The sequence below is a fragment of the Panthera pardus genome, unplaced genomic scaffold (assembly GCF_024362965.1).
Source record: "Panthera pardus isolate Hobbes unplaced genomic scaffold, ASM2436296v1 HiC_scaffold_27, whole genome shotgun sequence".
Lineage (NCBI taxonomy): Eukaryota > Metazoa > Chordata > Mammalia > Carnivora > Felidae > Panthera > Panthera pardus.
In genome coordinates, this window is record NW_026526843.1 from 61,025,624 (window position 1) to 61,046,543 (window position 20,920).

The window sequence follows — 20,920 nt, forward strand, 5'->3', positions numbered from 1 at the left end:
ATTTGTTGTGTTTGCTCTTTATTTCACACTCAAAATGTCCTATTTAATATTTTTTTTACAGGGCTGGTTTAGTTTTCACAAAATCCTTAAGTGTTATGTGTCTAGGAAACTCTTTATCTCTCCTATTCTGAATGTTGCCTCTGTCCCTATGCTAATGAACAGGGCCGCACAATGGTTACCACTGGCTCTATTATCTCTTGAGAGGTAGTGCCTCCTCTCCCAAATCCACTTCAGGAAGGAGAACCAGCCTTTCAAGTGTGACCCAGGGGATCCTTGGACAACGCTGTCCACTCCAAGGCTTCTGCCCTCCTTCTCCAAAGGAGCACAACTATGTCCACCAGTCTTTTCATCAGCCATTGAGTGGACTTCTAAAACTTTAGTCTTTGAAATCTAATGGTTGTAAAAACTCATGATAATAAGCCAATCTCATTTTCCTAGTGAATGGTTTTGGGGAAGTGTTTTTCTTGTGCAATCCCCTGTGTGCTGTGCTCTCTCTCTCTCTCACACACTCTTTCTCCCTTTCTCTCTTTCTTTCTCTCTTTCCTCTGTCTGATCAAAACTTCCTCCCCTCTGTAAAAACTTCAATTCGTTTCTACCCCAAATAACATCTCTGCACCTCCTACTTTCCACGATGTAGCCTCTTTTCTACTCTAAGTGTGCAGTTTGCTTAGTCCTCACATCAATGTCTTTGGAGTTCAGAATTATTTGATATTTATATAGCTATGTTCAAGGGAAGAGGCAAGCATAGGGTCCCCTACAACTTGGATATCTTAACTCCTCCCCCATATTTTGTTTTGATATAAGTATAACTACCCCAGCTTTCATTTAGTTTTTACTTGCATGCAATATCCCTTTATTTTCGATCTGTGTACCTGTGTATTTGAAATGAGTCTCTGATAGGCAAGATAGAGATGAATCTTGTTTTTTCAATCCATTAAACCATTAAATGTGCTTTGTATAATTTAGTACATTTATATTAAAGAATATTGCTACATATGGACTTATTGCCATTTTGTTACTTGTTTTATAGATTTTTTTATATTCCTTGTTTCTTTTTTATATTTTGCTCTCTTGTTTGTGATTTGATCACTTTCTGTAGTGGCATGTTTAGATTCCTTTCTCTTTATTTTTTGTATATCTACAATAGAATTTTGCTTTTTGTTACAATAAGGTTTGCATAAAGCAACCTATATTTATGTCTATTTTACATTGATAACAACTTAAGTTTGAATGCATTCTAAGGTTTTACATTTCTGCACCCCCCCCAAAAATTTTGTTTTTGGTGCCACAATTTACATTTTTTACATTGTGTGTCCACTAACAAGTTATTGTATAGTGATTTTTTAACTTTTTTTTCTTCCAACCTTTATACTAGCTTTATAAGTCATTAACCCACAACTTTTACAACATTAGATAGGCTGTTCTGGATTTTACTATTCATTTGCCTTTACAATGAGCTTTATATTTTCATATGTTTTCCGGTTACTAATTACCAACCTTTTATTTCAGTTTAAATAATTCGTTAATTTGTAAGGTAAGTATAATGATAAGAATCACCTTTATCTTTTGCTTGACTGGAAAACTCTATGTCTCCTAAAATTTTGAAGGACAACAAATTACCACTTTAAGCATCTTTTCATTTGCTTACTAGCTATTTATGAATCTCATAATATGAGATATGAATATGTCTGTTTAAATTTTTGACCTATTTTTGGGGGCTTCTGGGTGGCTTAGTCAGCTAAGCATCCAAATCTTGATTTCAACTCAGGTAATGATCTCATGGTTCATGAGATCAAGCTCTGTGTTGGTCTCCATGTTGACAGCATAGAGCCTGCTTGGGATTCTTTCTGTCCCTCTCCTCTCTGCCCCGCCCCTACTCATTCTCTCTCTCTCTTTCCCTCTCTCACTCACACACACACACACACACACACACAAACAATAAACAAATACTCTTTAAAAAATAAAAATAAATCAACATTTGACCTATTTTATTGGATTTTTAGTTTTCTTATTGTTTAGTTTAGAAATTTTTTGTATATGCTGGATACAATTCCTTGATTAGGTATGTGATTTTCCAATATTTTCTCTAAGGTTTCGGCTTATCTTTTCATTTCCTTAAAAACTTTTGGAGAAAAGAGTACTAAATTTTGTTGAATCTCAATCTGTCTATTTTTTGTGGATTTGTTATTTTGTTATCACATCAAAGAAATTTTTTAACCTAGGATCACAAAGGTTTTGTTCGTGCTTTGGTCTAGACATTTCATAGTTTTAAGGGTTGCATTTAGGTCTATGTTTCATTTTGAATTAAATTTTATTTATGGTGTGAGGAATAAAATCAAGTTATTTTCTTCTTTCTTCTTTTTTCTTTTTTTCTTTCTTTCTTTCTTTTTGCACTTGGATATCCAATTGTTACAGCACCATTTATAGAAAAGATCACTCTATCACTTCAGTATCATCTTTGTGTATTTGTTAAAATTTAGTTGTCTAGGGCGGCGTAGGAGGACTCTGAGCTCACCGCATCCTGCGGATCACTTAGATTCCACCCACACCTGCCTAACTAACCCAGAAAATCGCCAGAAGACTAGCAGAATGGATTCTCCAGAAGCAAGGGTAGACGAGAGGTCCACAGAAGAGGGTAGGAAGGGCAGAGAGGCGGTGCGTGCTACACAGACTGGCGGGAGGGAGCCAGGCAGAGGGGCAGCCCGAAAGCAAAGCAGAGCCCCGGAGTCTGGCTGGCAAAAGCGGAGGGGCCAGACGGAGTGTGTTCTGACAGCAAGCGGGACTTAACATCTGGAAGGTTATAAGTTAACAGCTCTGCTCAGAGAACGGGAGGGCTGGAGGAGAACGGGAGGGAGAGTTGTTGAGCCTCGGATGATAGAGCACTGCTTGGCAGGGAACAAAGGCACTCGCCAGCACCATCTCCCTCGCCCATCCCCCAGCCAAAATCCCAAAGGGAACTAGTTCCTGCCAGGGAACTTGATTGCACCGGGCAAACACTGAACACTGTGTTTCTGCAGATCCATCCCTCCGGCAGGTCTGACTCCCTCCCGGTGCCACAGGGCCCCTCTTAAAGCTGATCTCCGAAGGAAAAGCAAGCTGAGCCTGCCCCTCCCGACCCTGTGCACCTTGCCAATCCATGCCAGCTAATACGCCAGATCCCTAGCACCACAAGCCTGGCAGTGTGCAAGTAGCCCAGACAGGCCACGCCACCCCACAGTGAATCCCGCCCCTAGGAGAGGGGAAGAGAAGGCACACACCAGTCTGACAGTGGCCCCAGGAGTGGGCTGGGGGCAGACATCAGGTCTGACGGTGGCCCTGCCCACCAACGCAAGTTATTCAAGACAGCACAGGGGAAGTGCCCCACAGTCCCGCACCACTCCAGGGACTATCCAAAATGACAAAAAGGAAGAATTCCCCTCAGAAAAACGTCCCGGAAATAACGACGGCTAATGAACTAATCAAAAACGATTTAAACAATATAACAGAAAGTGAATTTAGAATAATAGTCATAAAATTAATCGCTGGACTTGAAAACAGTATAAAGGACAGCAGAGAATGTATTGCTACAGAGATCAAGGGACTAAGGAAGAGCCAGGAGGAGCTAAAAATTGCTATTAATGATCTGCAAAATAAAATGGAAACAACTATGGCTCGGATTGAAGAGTCAGAGGAGAGAATAGGTGAACTAGTAGATAAAATTATGGAAAAAGAAGAAGCTGAGAAAAAGAGAGATAAAAAAATCCAGGAGTATGGGGGAAAATTAGAGAACTAAGTGATGCACTAAAGAGAAATAATCTATGCATAATTGGTATTCCAGAGGAGGAAGAGAGAGGGAAAAGTGCTGAAGGTGTACTTGAAGAAATCATAGCTGAGAACTTCCCTGATTTGAGGAAGGAAAAAGGCATTGAAAATCAAGAGGCACAGAGAACTCCCTTCAGACATAACTTGAATCGATATTCTGCATGACATATCATAGTGAAACTGGCAAAATACAAGGATAAAGAGAAAATTCTGAAAGCAGCAAGGGATTAACGTGCTCTAACATATAAAGGGAGACCTATAAGACTCGTGACTGATCTCTCTACTGAAACTTGGCAGGCCAGAAAGGAATGGCAGGAGATCTTCAATGTGGTGAACAGAAAAATATGCAGGCAAGAATCCTTTATCCAGCAAGTCTGTCACTTAGAATAGAAGGAGAGATAAAGGTCTTCCCAAACAAACAAAAACTGAACGAATTTGTCACCACTAAACCAGCCCTACAAGAGATCCTAAGAGGGATCTTGTGAGACAAAGTACCAGAGACATTGCTACAAGCATGAAACCTACGTACATCACAATGACTCTAAACCCATATCTTTCTATAATAACACTGAATGTAAATGGACTAAATGCAACAACCAAAAGACATAGGGTATCAGAATGGATAAAAAAACAAGACCCATCTATTTGCTGTCTATAAGAGACTCATTTTAGACCTGATGACACCTTCAGATTGAGAATGAGGGGATAGAGAAATATTTATCATGCCACAAAATCAAAAGAAAGCTGGAGCAGCCATACTTATATCAGACAAACTAGACTTTAAATTAAAGGCTGTAACAAGAGGTGAAGAAGGGCATTATATAATAATCACAGGGTCTATCCATCAGGAAGAGCTAACAATTATAAATGTCTATGTGCCGAATAAGGGAGCCCCCAAATATATAAAACAATTACTCACAAACATAAGCAACCTTATTGATAAGAATGTGGTAATTGCAGGAGACTTTAACACTCCACTTACAGAAATGGATAGATCATCTAGACCCACGGTCAATAAAGAAACAAGGGCCCTGAATGATACTTTGGATCAGATGGACTTGACAGATCTATTTAGAACTCTGCATCCCAAAGCAACAGAATATACTTTCTTCTCGAGTGCACATGGAACATTCTCCAAGATAGATCACATACTGGGTCACAAAACAGCCCTTCATAAGTATACAAGAATTGGGAAGATACTATGCACACTTTAGGACCACAATGCTATGAAGCTTGAAATCAACCACAGGAAAAAGTCTGGAAAACCTCCAAAAGCATGGAGGTTAAAGAACACCCTAGTAAGGAATGAATGGGTCAACCAGGCAATTAGAGAAGAAATTCAAAAATATATAGAAACAAATGAAAATGAAAATACAACAGTCCAAACGCTTTGGGATGCAGCGAAGGCAGTCCTGGGAGGAAAATACATTGCAATCCAGGCCTATCTAAGAAACAAGAAAAATCCCAAATACAAAATCTAACAGCACACCTAAAGGAAATAGAAGCAGAATAGCAAAGACAGCCTAAACCCAGCAGAAGAAGAGAAATAATAAATATCGGAGCAGAAATAAACAATATATAATCTAAAAAAAACTGTAGAGCAGATCAACGAAACCAAGAGTTGGTTTTTTGAAAAAATAAACAAAATTGATAAACCTCTAGCCAGGCTTCTCAAAAAAAAGGGAGATGACCCAAATAGATACAATCATGAATGAAAATGGAATTATGACAACCAATCCCTCAGAGATAGAAGCAATTATCAGGGAATACAATGAAAAATTATATGCCAACAAAATGGACAACCTGGAAGAAATGGACAATTCCTAAACACCCACACTCTTCCAAAACTCAATCAGGAGGAAATAGAAAGCTTGAACAGACCCATAACCAGCGAAGAAATTGAATCAGTCATCAAAAATCTCCCAACAAATAAGAGTCCAGGACCATATGGCTTCCCAGGGGAGTTCTACCAGACGTTTAAAGCAGAGATAATACCTATCCTTCTCAAGCTATTCCAAAAAAACAGAAAGGGAAGGAAAACTTCCAGACTCATTCTATGAAGCCAGTATTACTTTGATTCCTAAACCAGACAGAGACCCAGTAGAAAAAGAGAACTACAGGCCAATATCCCTGATGAATATGGAGGCAAAAATTCTCAATAAGATACAAGCAAATCGAATTCAACAGCATATAAAAAGAATGATTCACCATGATCAAGTGGGATTCATTCCTGGGATGCAGGGCTGGTTCAACATTAAGAAATCAATCAGCGTGATACATCACATTAATAAAAGGAAAGATAAGAACCATATGATCCTGTCGAAAGATGCAGAAAAGGCATTTGACAAAATTCAGCACCCTTTCTTAATAAAAACCCTTGAGAAAGTCGGGATAGAAGGAACATACTTAAAGATCATAAAACCCATTTATGAAAAGCACACAGCTAATATCATCCTCAATGGGGAAAAACAGATTTTTCCCCTGAGATCAGGAACATAATAGGGATGTCCACTCTCACCCCTGTTGTTTAACATAGTGTTGGAAGTGCTAGCATCAGAAATCAGACAAGAAAAGGAAATCAAAGGCATCAAAATTGGCAAACATGAAGTCAAGTTTTCACTTTTTGCAGATGACATGATATTATACCAGGAAAATCCGATAGACTTCACCAAAGGTCTGCTAGAACGATACATGAATTCAGCAAAGTTGCAGGATACAAAATCAATGTACAGATCAGTTGCATTCTTATACACTAATAATGAAGCAACAGAAAGACAAATAAAGAAACTGATCCCATTCACAATTGCACCAAGAAGCATAAAGTACCTAGGGATAATTCTAACCAAAGATGTAAAAGATCTGTATGCTGAAAACTATAGAAAGCTTTTGAAGGAAATTGAGGAAAGGTATAAAGAAATGGAAAAACATTCCATGCCCAATGATTGGAAGAATAAATATTGTTAAAATGTCAATACTACCCAAAGCTATCTACACATTCAATGCAATCCCAATCAGAATTGCACCAGCATTCTTCTCGAAACTAGAACAAGCCATCCTAAAATTCATATGGAACCACAAAAGGCCCCGAATAGCCAAAGTAATTTTGAAGAAGAAGACCAAAGCAGGAGGCATCACAATCCCAGACTTTAGACTCTACTACAAAGCTGTCATCATCAAGACAGCATGGTATTGGCACACAAACAGATACATTGACCAATGGAATAGAATAGAAACCCCAGAACTAGACCCACAAACGTATGGCCAACTCATCTTTGACAAAGCAGGAAAGAACATCCAATGGAAAAAAGACAGTCTCTTTCACAAATGGTGCTGGGAGAACTGGACAGCAACATGCAGAAGGTTGAAACTAGACCACTTTCTCACACCATTCACAAAAATAAACTCAAAATGGGTAAAGGACCTGAATGTGAGACAGGAAACCATCAAAACCCTAGAGGAGAAAGCAGGAAAAGACCTCTCTGACCTCAGCCGTAGCAATTTCTTACTTGACACATCCCCAAAGGCAAGGGAATTAAAAGCAAAAATGAACTACTGGGACCTTATGAAGATAAAAAGCTTCTGCACAGCAAAGGAAACAACCAACAAATCTAAAAGGCAACCAACGGAATGGGAAAAGATATTTGCAAATGACATATCGGACAAAGGGCTAGTATCCAAAATCTATAAAGAGCTCACCAAACTCCACACCCGAAAAACAAATAACCCATTGAAGAATTGGGCAGAAAACATGAATAGACACTTCTCTAGAGAAGACATCCGGATGGCCAACAGGCACATGGAAAGATGCTCAACGTCGCTCCTTATCAGGGAAATACAAATCAAAACCACTCTCAGATAGCACCTCACGGCCAGAGTGGCCAAAATGAACAAATCAGGAGACTATAGATGCTGGAGAGGATGTGGAGAAACGGGAACCCTCTTGCACTGTTGGTGGGAATGCAAATTGGTGCAGCCACTCTGGAAAGCAGTGTGGAGGTTCCTCAGAACATTAAAAATAGACCTACCCTATGACCCAGCAATAGCACTGCTAGGAATTTATCCAAGGGATACAGGAGTACTGATGCATAGGGGCACTTGTACCCCAATGTTTATAGCAGCACTCTCAACAATAGCCAAATTATGGAAAGAGCCTCAATGTCCATCAACTGATGAATGGATAAAGAAATTGTGTTTTATAAACACAATGGAGTACTACGTGGCAATGAGAAAGAATGAAATATGGCCCTTTGTAGCAACATGGATGGAACTGGAGAGTGTTATGCTAAGTGAAAGAAGCCATACAGAGAAAGACAGATACCATATGTTTTCACTCTTATGTGGATCCTGAGAAACTTAACAGAAACCCATGGGGGAGGGGAAGGGAAAAAAAGAGGTTAGAGTGGGAGAGAGCCAAAGCATGAGAGACTCTTAAAAACTGAGATCAAACTGAGGATTAATGAGGGGTGGGAGGGTGGGGAGGGTGGGTGATGGGTATTGAGGATGGCTTTTGGGATGAGTACTGGGTGTTGTATGGAAACCAATTTGACAATAAATTTCATAGATTGAAAAAAAAGTAAATAAATATTAGTTGTCCATAAATGTATGGATGTATTTATTGTCTGTGTATTTTCTTCCATTGAACTGTTTGTTGTTTTGCCAATTCCATGGTGTATTGCTTAATATAGTTTCATAATAAGCCTTAATATCAGGCAAAAAAATACAATATCTTTGTGTGAGTCTCCTTGGGTTCATCTTGTTTAGAACTCTGTAGACTTCTTGGATCTGATATCTCTTTCTTTCCCCTGTTTAGGGTAGTTTACAGTCGTTATTTCTTCAAATACTTTTTCTTCCCCTTTATCTCTCTCTTCTTCTTCTGGGACACATATAATGTGAATGTTATTTGACTTGTTGTTGTCCCATAAGTCCTTTAAGCTATCTTCACTCCATTCTTCTTCTCCTTTTCTTCTTTCTCCTTCTCCTTCTCCTTCTCCTTCTTCTCTGATTGGATGACTGCTCTGTGTTTGAATTCACTGGTCCTTTATTCTACTTCATCCAGTATGCTGTTGAGCTCTTGTGTTTTATTTTCAGTTCATTTATTGTATTTTTAAGCTCTGTGATTTCTACTTGGTATGTCTTTATATTTTATATCTTTTTTTGGAAATTATTACATTTTCTTTCATTGATCTGACATTAGTACGAATATTACCTTTAATTGGAATGTTTTATCAGGTAAGTCACTTCTCTCCATTTAATTAATTCCTTTTTTTTCTGGGTATCTTGTTCTTTCATTGAGAACATTTTCTTCTGTTTCTTCATTTTCCTTGACTGTGTGTGTAGTTTCTATTTATTAGATGATGCAGCCTCCTCTCCCAGTCTTGAATGTGCGTCTCTTGTAAGATATGAGCTCTTTCATTCAACCCTGCCCAAACTCTTGGTTGTCTCTCAAATATTATGATTGTCAACAGGACTCCCTTATCCTTAGTGGTTTACAATAATTGATAAGTCATCTCAGTGTCCCCAGAGGGATGTTCTCAGACATAACCTAGGTCCAGGCTTATTGGAGGTTATACCCTCCAGCAATAAATTTAAAAATATGAAAATATATCTCTGTCTCTGGAAGATGGGTGCTTCTGTCTTCCTTTTTGCAGAGCCCTGGAGATAATAGCCAGTTAAAAACTCTCTCTTTGTTACCTTTATATTGAACCCATGAACACAAGCCTTTCTAGCCACCAGAACCATACTGTCAATGGATGTGTTCCCTGGGTGGCAGTCACAAAAACCAGATACAGTCTCTTTTCTTGGTAACTATTGACCTTGGAGTAACATGGGGCAGAGGGAGAGTACAAAGTTGGTGTCAACCAGTCTCTCCAGTGTCTGGAGAGAATTGTAGTCTGCCTCTAGATGTGTGTTTAATTAGAATTGGCTGCCACTGTGCTACGCTCTGGGGTATATGAATGTAAGTCCCCACAAATCCCTTAAGAACTGTTTCTTAGTGTCCCATTACCTTGTGGATCTTATGGACTCAAGCTCCATCAGATTTTAAAGATAGATGATTTGGAGGATCATTTCACAGCTGCAGGTCTTAACATTGGGATTCCAGATGTGTGGTTCAAACCCTTTGCTTCTCAGGGAGAAGTTCTGCATTTAAGCTCCTCCCCCCACCCCCACCTCCTGTCATGGGTCACCTTGCTGTGGGTGAATTTATGGCAAGATTGTGTCTCAGCCTATCTTACCCATTTCATTTTTTCCCCTTATTCACATAATGTATACAAGTTGCCTAACTTGAATTAGGGATTCTTTCAAGGGAAATTGCTCCACATGTAGCTGAAGGTTCGGTATGCCCATGGGAGAAGATGAGTTTAGGATCTTCCTATATTTCCATCTTGAACCAGAACTTAATACTTTTTTAAATTAATTCTTTAGGAATTTATATATATAAGATGCCTTGTGTGAATACAGGTAGTTTTGCTTCTTCCATTCCAATTTGGATGCTTTTTATTTATTTTTCTTATCTACGTGCTTTGGTTAGCACTTACAGTGTAATGCTGTTGTGAATAGCAGTAATGAAAGTAGACACCCTTGAATGGTTTCTAATCACAGGGAGGGAGCTTTAAGTTTGGGTATGATTTTATCTGTCAGTTTTTCATAAATGTCCTTTGTCAGTTTGAAGAAATTCCTTTCTATTCCTAGTTTAGTGTGTGTGCGTGTGTGTGTGTGTGTATTATCCAACACTCTATCCCCAAATAGAAGACTACACACTCTGTTCAAATTCACATGACTTCCAGGAAAATCAACTATGTTTTTTATCATAAAATAAACCTTAACAAATTTAAAGAATTTAAACCAAACTAAACATGTACTGAAAATAATGAAATAAAACTCTAGAAATCAATAATAGAACAATCACAGGAAAATCTCTAAGAAATTGGAAAATAAACAACACATATCTAGTTAATTCATGGGTCAAAAAGGAATTCTCAAGAAAAAAAATATATACCAGAATTTAAATAAATATACAAAATGAAAACATAAAGCTATCAAAATTTCAGGGTCAGAAAACAAGAAGTTTCTTATCAGGGCTGGAGTGGGAAGAATGGGTGACTATAAAGGGAGCAAGGTAAATTTTTGGCAAGATGCAACCTTTGCATATCTTGATTGTGGTGATGGTTACATAACTGTATGAATTTTTGAAGACTCGTGAAACTGTATACTAAAGCATGCATTTTGCTAAATGAAGAACATAAGAAGAAAAAAAAAGAAAGTGCATTGTCTTTTGTCCAACAGCTTTTCTGCATCAATTAAGATGATTATGTGACTTTTTCCCCTCCACTGAATTAATGTAATGTATTAAATAAATTATTTTTTTCATGTCAAATTACTATTGCATTCTGAAATAAAATCCACATTGCAATGACATATAATCTAATATGCTACTGTATTTGGTCTGCTAGTGCTTTCTTGGAGGTATTTGTACCCATCTATATTCATAAGGAAAATTGGTTTATAATTTTCTATTCTTTTGATGTATTTGTTTGCTATCCAGATACATCTCAAAGAGTAAGTTGGAAAGTGTTCCCTCTTTTTTTAATTTTTGGAATATTTTGGAAGAAATTTGTGTTAATTCTTTAAAAATTTTGGTAGAACTTGGGGCGCCTGGGTGGCTCAGTCAGTTAAGCATCCGACTCTTGATCTCAGCTCAGGTCATAATCTCAGGGTTTCATGGGTTCGAGCCCCACATCAGGCTCTGTGCTGGCAGTGCTGAGCCTGCTTGGGATTCTATCTGTCTGTCTGTCTGTCTCTCTCTCTCTCTCTGCCTCTCCCCAATTCGTGCTGTCTCTGTATCTCCCAAAATAAGATAAAATTAATAAAAAAATTTGGTAGAACTTAATAGTTAAGTCTATATGGATTATGGTTTTTCTTTGTTGTGAGGTATTTGACTGTTGATTTCATTCATGCATGTATTATATATCTTTTTAAGATTTTCTATTATTTGTCCATTTAATTTTGATAGTATATGTGTTTTTAGGAATTTGTCCATTTTCTCAAGGTTATAAAATTTGTTAACATAAAATTGTTTATATTATTGTATTATAATTATTTTTGTTTTTGTAATCAGTAGTAATGTCCTTTTTATTTCTGATTTTAGTAAATTTAGTATTCCCTTTTGTGTGTTACCCATCTACTTAAAAGTGTGCCAATTTGGTCAATTACTTTCAATGAAATATTTTAAATTTTATTTATTCTTGGGGCACCTGGGTGGCTCAGTCAGTTAAGCGTCTGACTTCAACTCAGGTCGTGATCTCACGGTTTGTGAGTTTGAGCCCCGCGTCAGGCTCTGTGCTGACAGCTCAGAACCTGGAGCCTGCTTCAGATTCTGTGTCTCCTTCTCTCTATGCCCCTCCCCCATTCATGCTCTTTCTCTGTCTCAAAAATAAATAAACATTAAAAAATTAAAAAATATATATTTATTCTTTACATTGTTTATTTCATTCATCTTTTCTCTGATTCTTATTACTTTCATAATTCTGGTAGTTTTAAGTTTGGCTAGCTTTTCTCTTTCCAGGTCCAGATGTTGTAAAGTTAGATTAGTTGGGTTAATAATTTGGGATTTTTTTTTCTTTACTGTAAACATTTATAATTGTACATTTCCTCTGAGAAATGCTCCCATTGAATCTCTTAGGTTTTGGTATATTGTGTGTTAGTTTTAATTTCTTGTAAATGCTTCTAATTTCCCTTGTCATTTCTTCTTTGACCCATTGATTATTTAAGAATAATTTGTGGGGGCACCTGGGTGACTCAGTCTGTTAAACCTCCGACTTCACCTCAGGTTATGATCTCACAGTTCATGGGTTTGAGCCCTATGTTGGATTCTGTGCTGACAGCTCAGAGCCTAGAGCCTGCTTCGCATTCTGTGTCTCCCTCTCTTTCTGCCCCTCCTCCACTCATGCTCTCTTTCTCTCTCAAAAACAAATAAACATTAAAAAATTAAAAAGAGTGTAATTTGTGTAATTTCCACATATTTGTGAACTTTTTAATTTTCATTTTTTTAAGTTTATTTATTTTGAGAGAAAGAGAAACAGAGTACAAGCAGAGGAGGGGTAGTGAGAGAGGGAGAGGAAATCTTAAGCAGGCCTTACACTGTCAGTGCAGAGCCCAATGTGGGGCTTGAACCCATGAACTGTGAGATCATGACCTGAGATGAAATCAAGAGTTGGACACTTAACCAACTGAGCCAACCAGGCGCCCCTTCGCTTTTCCATTTTTCAAAGTGATTTCTAGTTTTAATTCATTTTGGTCAGAGAAGATACTTGTACAATATAATCCTTTAGATTTATTGAGACTTGTAGCCTAAGATGTGATCTATCTATGGGAATATTTAATGTACAATGCTGGTGTTCTGTATATATTTGTTGAGTATCATATGTTTTTCTTGTACTCTATTTTCTTATTGATCTGTCTTATTGTTATGGCCATAACTGAAACACAGTACTGTAGGCACCTACTATTACTATCTATTTCTCCATTCAGATCTTTCCATTTTTACTTCATATATCATGGAGTCCTGTTGTTGCATACATGTTTATAGATGTTATATGTTATTGATTGATATCAACATACAATATTCTTTTTTCTCCTGTAAAGTTCTGTGACTTAATGAAAGTCCATTTTTTTTCCTGCTATTAGCTTAGCCACCTTATCTCTATTTTGATTACTATTAGCATGAAATATATTTTTCCAACATTTCATTTTTGACTTGTCCTTGAATCAGAATTGAATTTATTTAGTCAGAACAGAGTTATCATGTTTGTAAAAATCAATTCTTCTTATAAATTAGATTTTTTTATTAATTAATTAATTTTTTTTATTTTTGAACTTTTAAAAAACTTGAGTAGAGTTGACACACCATGTTATATGAATTTCAGGTGCACAAAATAGGGATTTGACCAGCTTGCTCACTACAAGTGTAAATACTGTCTCATTACAACACTATTACAATACTATTGACCATATTCCCTATGCTGTGTCTTTTATTCCCATGAGTTATTCATTCAATAACCACAACCCTGTTATCCCCCTCTCCCCTTCAGCCATTCTTCCCAACCCCCCACACCCTCCACTCTGACAACCTTCAGTTTGTTCTTTGTATTTATAGGTTTGATTTTGTTTTTTTTTCTTTATATATTTTTTAGATTCAACTTATGAGAGGAATTATATGGTGTTTGTCTTTCACAGTCTTACTTATTTCACTTGGCATAATACCTTCTAGGTCCATCCATTTTGTCTCAAATGGCACAATGTCATCCTTTTTTATGGTTGCATAATATTCCATTGTGTATGTACATATGTATGTATCACATCTTCCTTATCTAATCATATATTGATGAAAACTTGGGTTGCTTCCATATCTTCACTATTATAAATAATTCTGCAATAAACATAGGTGTGCATATGTCATTTTGAATTAGCTCCTTTAGTTTCTTTCCATAAATATTCAACAGTGGAATTATTGGATCATGTGGTATTTATATATTTGATATTTTTAGGACCTGCCATTCTACACTCTCCAAAATGGCTGTATGTATTTACATATCCACCAATAGTTGATGATGGTTCCTTTTTCTTCACATCTTTGCAAATACTTGGTATTTCTTGTCATTTTTATTTTAGCTATTCTAACTGGTGTAATGTGATATCTCATTGTGGTTTTGATTTGCATTTCCTGATGACTACTGATGTTGAGAATCTTTTCACGTATCTGTTGACGATCTGTATGTCTTCTTTAGAAAAGTCTCTATTCAGTTTCCTGCCCATTTTTTAATCAGATTTCTCGTGGTTTTTTTGGTGTTGACTTGTATAAGTTTTTTGAATATTTTCTATATTAACCCCATATTAGATATATTATTTTCAAATATCTTCTCCCATTTGGCAGGTTATCTTTTTGTTTTGTTGATAGTTTCTTTTGCTGTGCAAAACCTTTTTACTTTGAAGTAGTGCCAATACTTTGTTATTGCTTTTGTTTCCCTTCCTTAGGAGACATATCTAGAAAAAGTTGCTGTGGCCAATGTCAGAGAAATTACTGCCTGTGTTCTCTTCTGGAATTTTTAGTTTCATGTCTCACATTTAGGTATATAACCCATTTTGAGTTTATTTTTGTAAATGGTATAAGAAATTGATCCAATTTCATTCTTTTAAATGTAGCTGTCCAGTTTTCCCAGCACCATTTATTGATGAGACTGTCTTTTCCCCATTGTGTATTTTTGCCTCCTTTGTCATAGATTGATTGGACATATAAATGTGGGTTAATTTCTGGAGACTTTATTCTGTTCTATTGATCTATGTTCTTATTTTTGTGTCAGTACAATACCATTTTTCTTACTACATCTTTATAGTGTCTCTTGAAATCTAGTGTTGTGATACCTGTAGTTTTTTTTTTTTCTTGCTTGAGATTGCTTTGGTTATTCAGGGTCTTTTTCTGTTGTATCATAAAGATTTTAGTATTATTTGTTCTAGTTCTATGAAGAAGGCATTGGTGTTTTAATAGAGATTGCATTGAATCTGTAGGTTGCTTTGGGTAATATGGACATTTTAATAATAGTAATTTTTCCAATCCATGAGCATTGATATCTTTCCATTTGTTTCTGTCACCATCAATCTCCTTCATCAATATTTTATAGTTTTCAAAATACAGATCACCTCTTTGGTTAAATTTATTCTTAGGTATGTTATTTTTTGTGCAATTGTAAATAATGTATTTTTTTAATTTCTCTTTCTGATACCTCATTATTAGTGCACAGAAAAGCTATCAATTTCTGGTTATTAAAGTTATGCCCTGACATGCTAATGAAGTCATTTATTTTAGTAGTTTCTTGGTAGAGTCCTTACGGTTTTCTATGTATAGTATCATGTCTTCTGCAAATAGTGATAGTTTAACTTATTTTCCAATATGGATGGCTCTTATTTCTTTTTCTTGTCATATTGCTGTGGCTAAACCTTATAGTACCATGTTGAATAAAAGTGGTAAGAGTGGAAATCCTTGTCTTGCTCCCAATCTTAGAGGGAGAACACTCAGTTTTTCACTTTTCAGTGTGCTAGTAACTGTGAACTTTTCATATATGGACTTTATTATGTTGAAGTAGGTTTCCTCCAACCTTAATTTTGGTGAGAGTTTTTATCATGACAGATGTTGAATTTTGTCCCATGCTTTTTCTCAATCTACTAAGAAGATCATATGATTTTTATAATTTGTTCTGATATATTGTGTGCTTCTGACTGAGTTGCAAATAAGGAGCCATGATTTTATCTCTAGAATAAAGTCCACCTGATTGTGGTGAATGATCTGTTTAGTGTATTGTTGTACATGATTTGCTAGTATTCTGTTGAGAATTTTTTCATCTATGTTCATCAGGCATATTAGCTTGTACTCTTCTCTTTTTTTATGATGTCTTGGTCTAGTTTTGGTACCAGGGTAATGCAGGTTTTGTAGACTGCATAGGAAAGCTTTCTTTTCTAATTTTTGGAATAGTTTGAAAATAAATATTAAATCTTTAAATGACTGGTAGAATCCACCTGTGAATTCATCTTCTCCTATACTTTTATTTCTTTATAGATTCAATTTTATTATTTGTAATCTGTATGTTCAGATTTTCTACTTTCTCCGGGTTGGTTTTTGAAGATTACTACATATTTAGCCATTTATTCTAGGTTTTTCTTTTTTTTGAATATGATTTTTTTTGCACTTTTGTCTTACAATCCTTGCTAATCCTGTGATATCAGGATTGTCTTCAATCCTGTCTCATTTCTGATTGTCTTTAGTTTGGTAATTTTTTTTTCTTAATGAGTCTGGCTAAAGGTTTTTCAAATTTATTTATCTTTTAAAAGAATCAGCTTCTGATTTCATTGTTTTTTTTTCTACCTTTTTTTTCAGTCTCTGTGGCATTTATTTATTTCTGCTCTGATTTTTATTATTTTCTCTTTTCTACTCACTTTGGGTTTTTATTGTCCTTTTTCCCCTAGTTATTTTAGGTGTAATGTTAGATCGTTTATTTGAGCTTCTTCTTGTTTCTTGAGGCATCCCTGCATTGCTATGCACTTTCCTTTTTGGACAACTTTTATTATGTTCCAAAGATTTTGACCAGTTTGTTTTCATTTTCATTTGTGTCCAGGTATTTTTTAATTTTTTCTTTGATTGCTTTGTTGACCCATTAATTATTTACTATCATTTTGTTTACTCTCCACATGTTTGTGTTTTTTCCAGTCTTTTTCTTATGAATTATCTCTAGTTTCATACTTTTGTGATCAGAAAAGATGCATGGTGTGATTTAAATATTCTCAAAGTTATTGAGGTTTGTTTTATGGCCTATTATGTGATGTATTCTGGAGAATGTTCCAAGTGCACTTGAAAAGTATGTGAATTCTTGGATTTTTGGATGAAATGTTCTGTATATATCTGTTATGTCCATGTGGTCCAATGTGTAATTCAAAGACACTGTTTCTTTGTTGATTTTCTGTCTGGATGATCTATCTATTTCTGTAAGTGAAGTGTTAAAGTCCCCTATTTTTCTTGCATTACCAACAATTTCTCTATGTCCATTAATATTTGCTTTATATATTTAAGCACTCCAGTGTTAGGTGCATAGATATGTACAATTGTTATACCCTCTTGTAAGATTGATCACTTGGCCACGGAATGTGCTTTGGGGTGAAGTCTTGAGACAAAGAAATCACCACCACCATCTCATCTATATTGTTCACCAGGCCTTGGCCACAAAAGGAACTTTGGATTAATATGGGATTGCCCTCAGTAGAATCACCCAGAAGCAGAAAATCTGGAGAAAGGACCACCTGTTTGGCTTTGTTGCTGTCCCAACAAAAAATCCCAATGGCACAATAAACATCATGAACTAGGAGTATGCCATTCTAGAAAGAGACTCCATTGGAAAGAGGCTTGTTTAAACTACAGATGCTTTTAGTTTAAAATTCACCTCCCTCAATGCAAATTTGAACTATCACTGTTTTACCCCAACTTGGACCCATCAGACACTGTGTCTGTCCATCTTTAAAGACATAGACTGTAGGCAAGCCATCATGATTAAGCAGATCTTAAGAACACAAGACCTTCTAAATGAACCAAGTATCCCAGACCCAACTCAAGCAGAAGCCTACAGGATTTACTGCCAAAACAGAGTGCAGTATGAGAAGGTTTGAACACAAGCCAAGAAGTTTGCACCTTCATAAGTGGTGACCATGTGGCATCATAAGAAGGAAGGGATTGGTTTGGAAAGAATTTGTGCACAACAGTTTTGCAAATTTAACATTGCTCTGTTCAATTACAATTACCTGGGGGGAGAACTGGGAGTACACAATTTTACATTTCCACAAGTGGTACACAGTTCTTGATTCACTGAAGTGCCTGGTTTTTCACACAGGATCTCTTCCTAAGTCTTTTGTATATTTGATTGTGATGTAAAACTTGTTTTCATTTTAATATTGATGTCAGTATTTAACAGCTGTATCATTATAAACTTTTATACAATGAGCCCCCTTGAACTAGATTCCTTTAATTGCAAATTCAGGAATGCTTCACACCAATTAGAGCTGCACTTAGCCTCCAGCTGGCCTCTAACCTGCCTCATTCTCCTCTGAATTTGGGTTATGTTACTTATGAACCTCAGGTCCAAAGTCAGCTGACCTCTAATTTCTGCAATACTTCCTTTGTTTTTATATGGAATTTGCCTGTGTTGCAGTTTATATATATTTTTAAAAGATTGAGGCACTTGGGTGGCTCAGTTGGTTGAGCATCCGACCCTTGATTTTGGCTCAGGTCATGATTCCAGGGTTGTGGGATCGGGCACTGCATCTGGCTTTGTGCTGAGTGTGAAACCTACTTGGGATTCTTTCTTTCTTTCTCTCAACCTCTGCCCCAACCCCAACTTGTGTTCTCTCTTTCTCTCTCTAAAGTAACAAAATAAAAAATAAAAAAAAACATATATTGATCTATTTATCATCATATCATATTCGTCTCATTATGGTCTATTTTTTTCATTCTTTGTTTTGAAGTCTATTTTATCTTATATAAGTATGTATATCTTATATAAGCTTTTTTTGCTTTCATATGCATGGTGAATATTTTTATAGCCCTTCATTTTCAGTCTGAATGTGTTTTAGGTCTGAGGTGAGTTTCTTCTAGGTATCATATAGATGGGACGTCTTTATTATCCATTTCACTATCCCATATCTGTTGGTCAGAGCACTTACGTCATTTACATTTAAAATAATTATCAATGAGTGTATGATTATTGTCATTTTATTAATTGTTTTCTGGTTGTTATTGTAGTTATTCTCAATTCATTTTTTCCCTTGCTCTCTTTCTTTGTGATTGATGAGTTTCTATGGCATTATCTTTGGCCTTCTCCCTTTATTTTTTGTGCATGTGTCATAGATTTTGAGTGTATGTTTACCAAGAGGTTCATATATGATATCTGAATGAAATTAGCAGTCTATACTAATTTGATAGCAATTTAAGTTCAAACACATTCTAAATAAAATAAAAAAGATAATTTTCTTTCTTTTTCTTTTCTCTCTTGTCTCATTTATTACTCCTTTTTATGTTTTATGTATGTTATCATTTTTTACATATGTTTATTCATAATCTTCAACATCATACTGGGAATTCTAGCAAATATAATTGGAGAAGAGAAAGAAATAAAAGTTATACGGTTTTGGAATGCAGAAATAAAACTGCCTTTGACAGTCAACAATGTGAAAAAAAACTCAACAAGAATCTGGAACTAACAAGCAGTTATTTCAAGGTTGCAGGGTTCAAGGTTGATATACAAAAGAGAATCATTTTTATATGCTGACAATTATAAGTGGAATTTGAAATTAAATACATAATAATATTTACTTTAACACTTTCCCAAAATGAAATTCTTATGTATAAATATAATAAAAAATGTAAAAGATCTATAAAAGGAAAATTACAATACTCTGATGAATGAACAAAACGCTAAGTAAATTAGGGAGATATTCATGTTCATGGATAGGGAGACTCCATGTTGTCAGTTATTCTTATTCAACAAAATCCCAATGAAAATCCCAACAGTTATCTTGTGGATATTGACACACTGATTCTAAGATTAATATGAAGAGTTAAGTGATTAAGAATAAACACAATATTGCAGGGAAAGAACAAATAAGAAGACTGACACTACAATACTTCAAGCTTACTCTAAAGACACAATAATTAATACAGTATAGCATTATCTAATGAAGAGAGAAATAAGTCACTAGAACAGAATGAGGAGCTGAGAAATAGACCTACATAATTATAGTGAACTCATTTTTGACAAAGGAGCAAAGAAGTACGATGGAAAAGTGATAGTCATTTCAACAAATGGTGCTGGAACAACTGGAAATACACACACACACACACACACACACACACACACACACAAATTGATAAGAATCCAAACACAGACCTTACATATTTCCCAAAATTAACTCAAGGTGGATAATAGGCTTAAATACAAAATATAAAACTATAGCACTCCTAGAAGATAAAACAGGAGAAAACCCAGGTGACTTTGTGTATGGTAGGGACTTTTTGGATAAGCACCAAATACACAGTCCATAAAGCAAATAAGTGATAGGTTAGACTTAATTTAATTTAAAAACCTCTGATTTACGAAATACAATTAAGAAAAACAAATGAGAAGACAAGCCACAAAATGGAGAAAACATGTGCAAAAGACACATCTGATGAAGGATTGTTATCCAAAATATATAAAAAAAATAGGGGGGTTCCGGAAGATGGCGGCGTAGGAGGATGCGGGGCTCACAGCGCGATCTGCCGATCACTTAGATTCCACCTACACCTGCCTAAAGAACCCAGAAAACCGCCAGAGGATTAGCAGAAGGGAGTCTCCGGAGTCAAGCGCAGACTAGAGGCCCACGGAAGAGGGTAGGAAGGGCGGCGAGGCGGTGCGCACTCCACGGACTGGCGGGAGGGAGCCGGGGCGGAGGGGCGGCTCGCCGGCCAAGCAGAGCCCCCGAGTCTGGCTGGCAAAAGCGGAGGGGCCAGACGGACTGTGTTCCGACAGCAAGCGCGACTTAGCGTCTG

The 20,920-nt window shown here is 36.3% G+C and overlaps 1 pseudogene; it reads left to right on the forward strand.

The window, feature by feature from the left end:
• The first annotated feature begins 10,894 nt into the window (after window positions 1–10,894).
• LOC109260301 (SUMO-conjugating enzyme UBC9-like) lies at window positions 10,895–18,036 on the forward strand (annotated as a pseudogene).
• The last annotated feature ends 2,884 nt before the right edge of the window (window positions 18,037–20,920 follow it).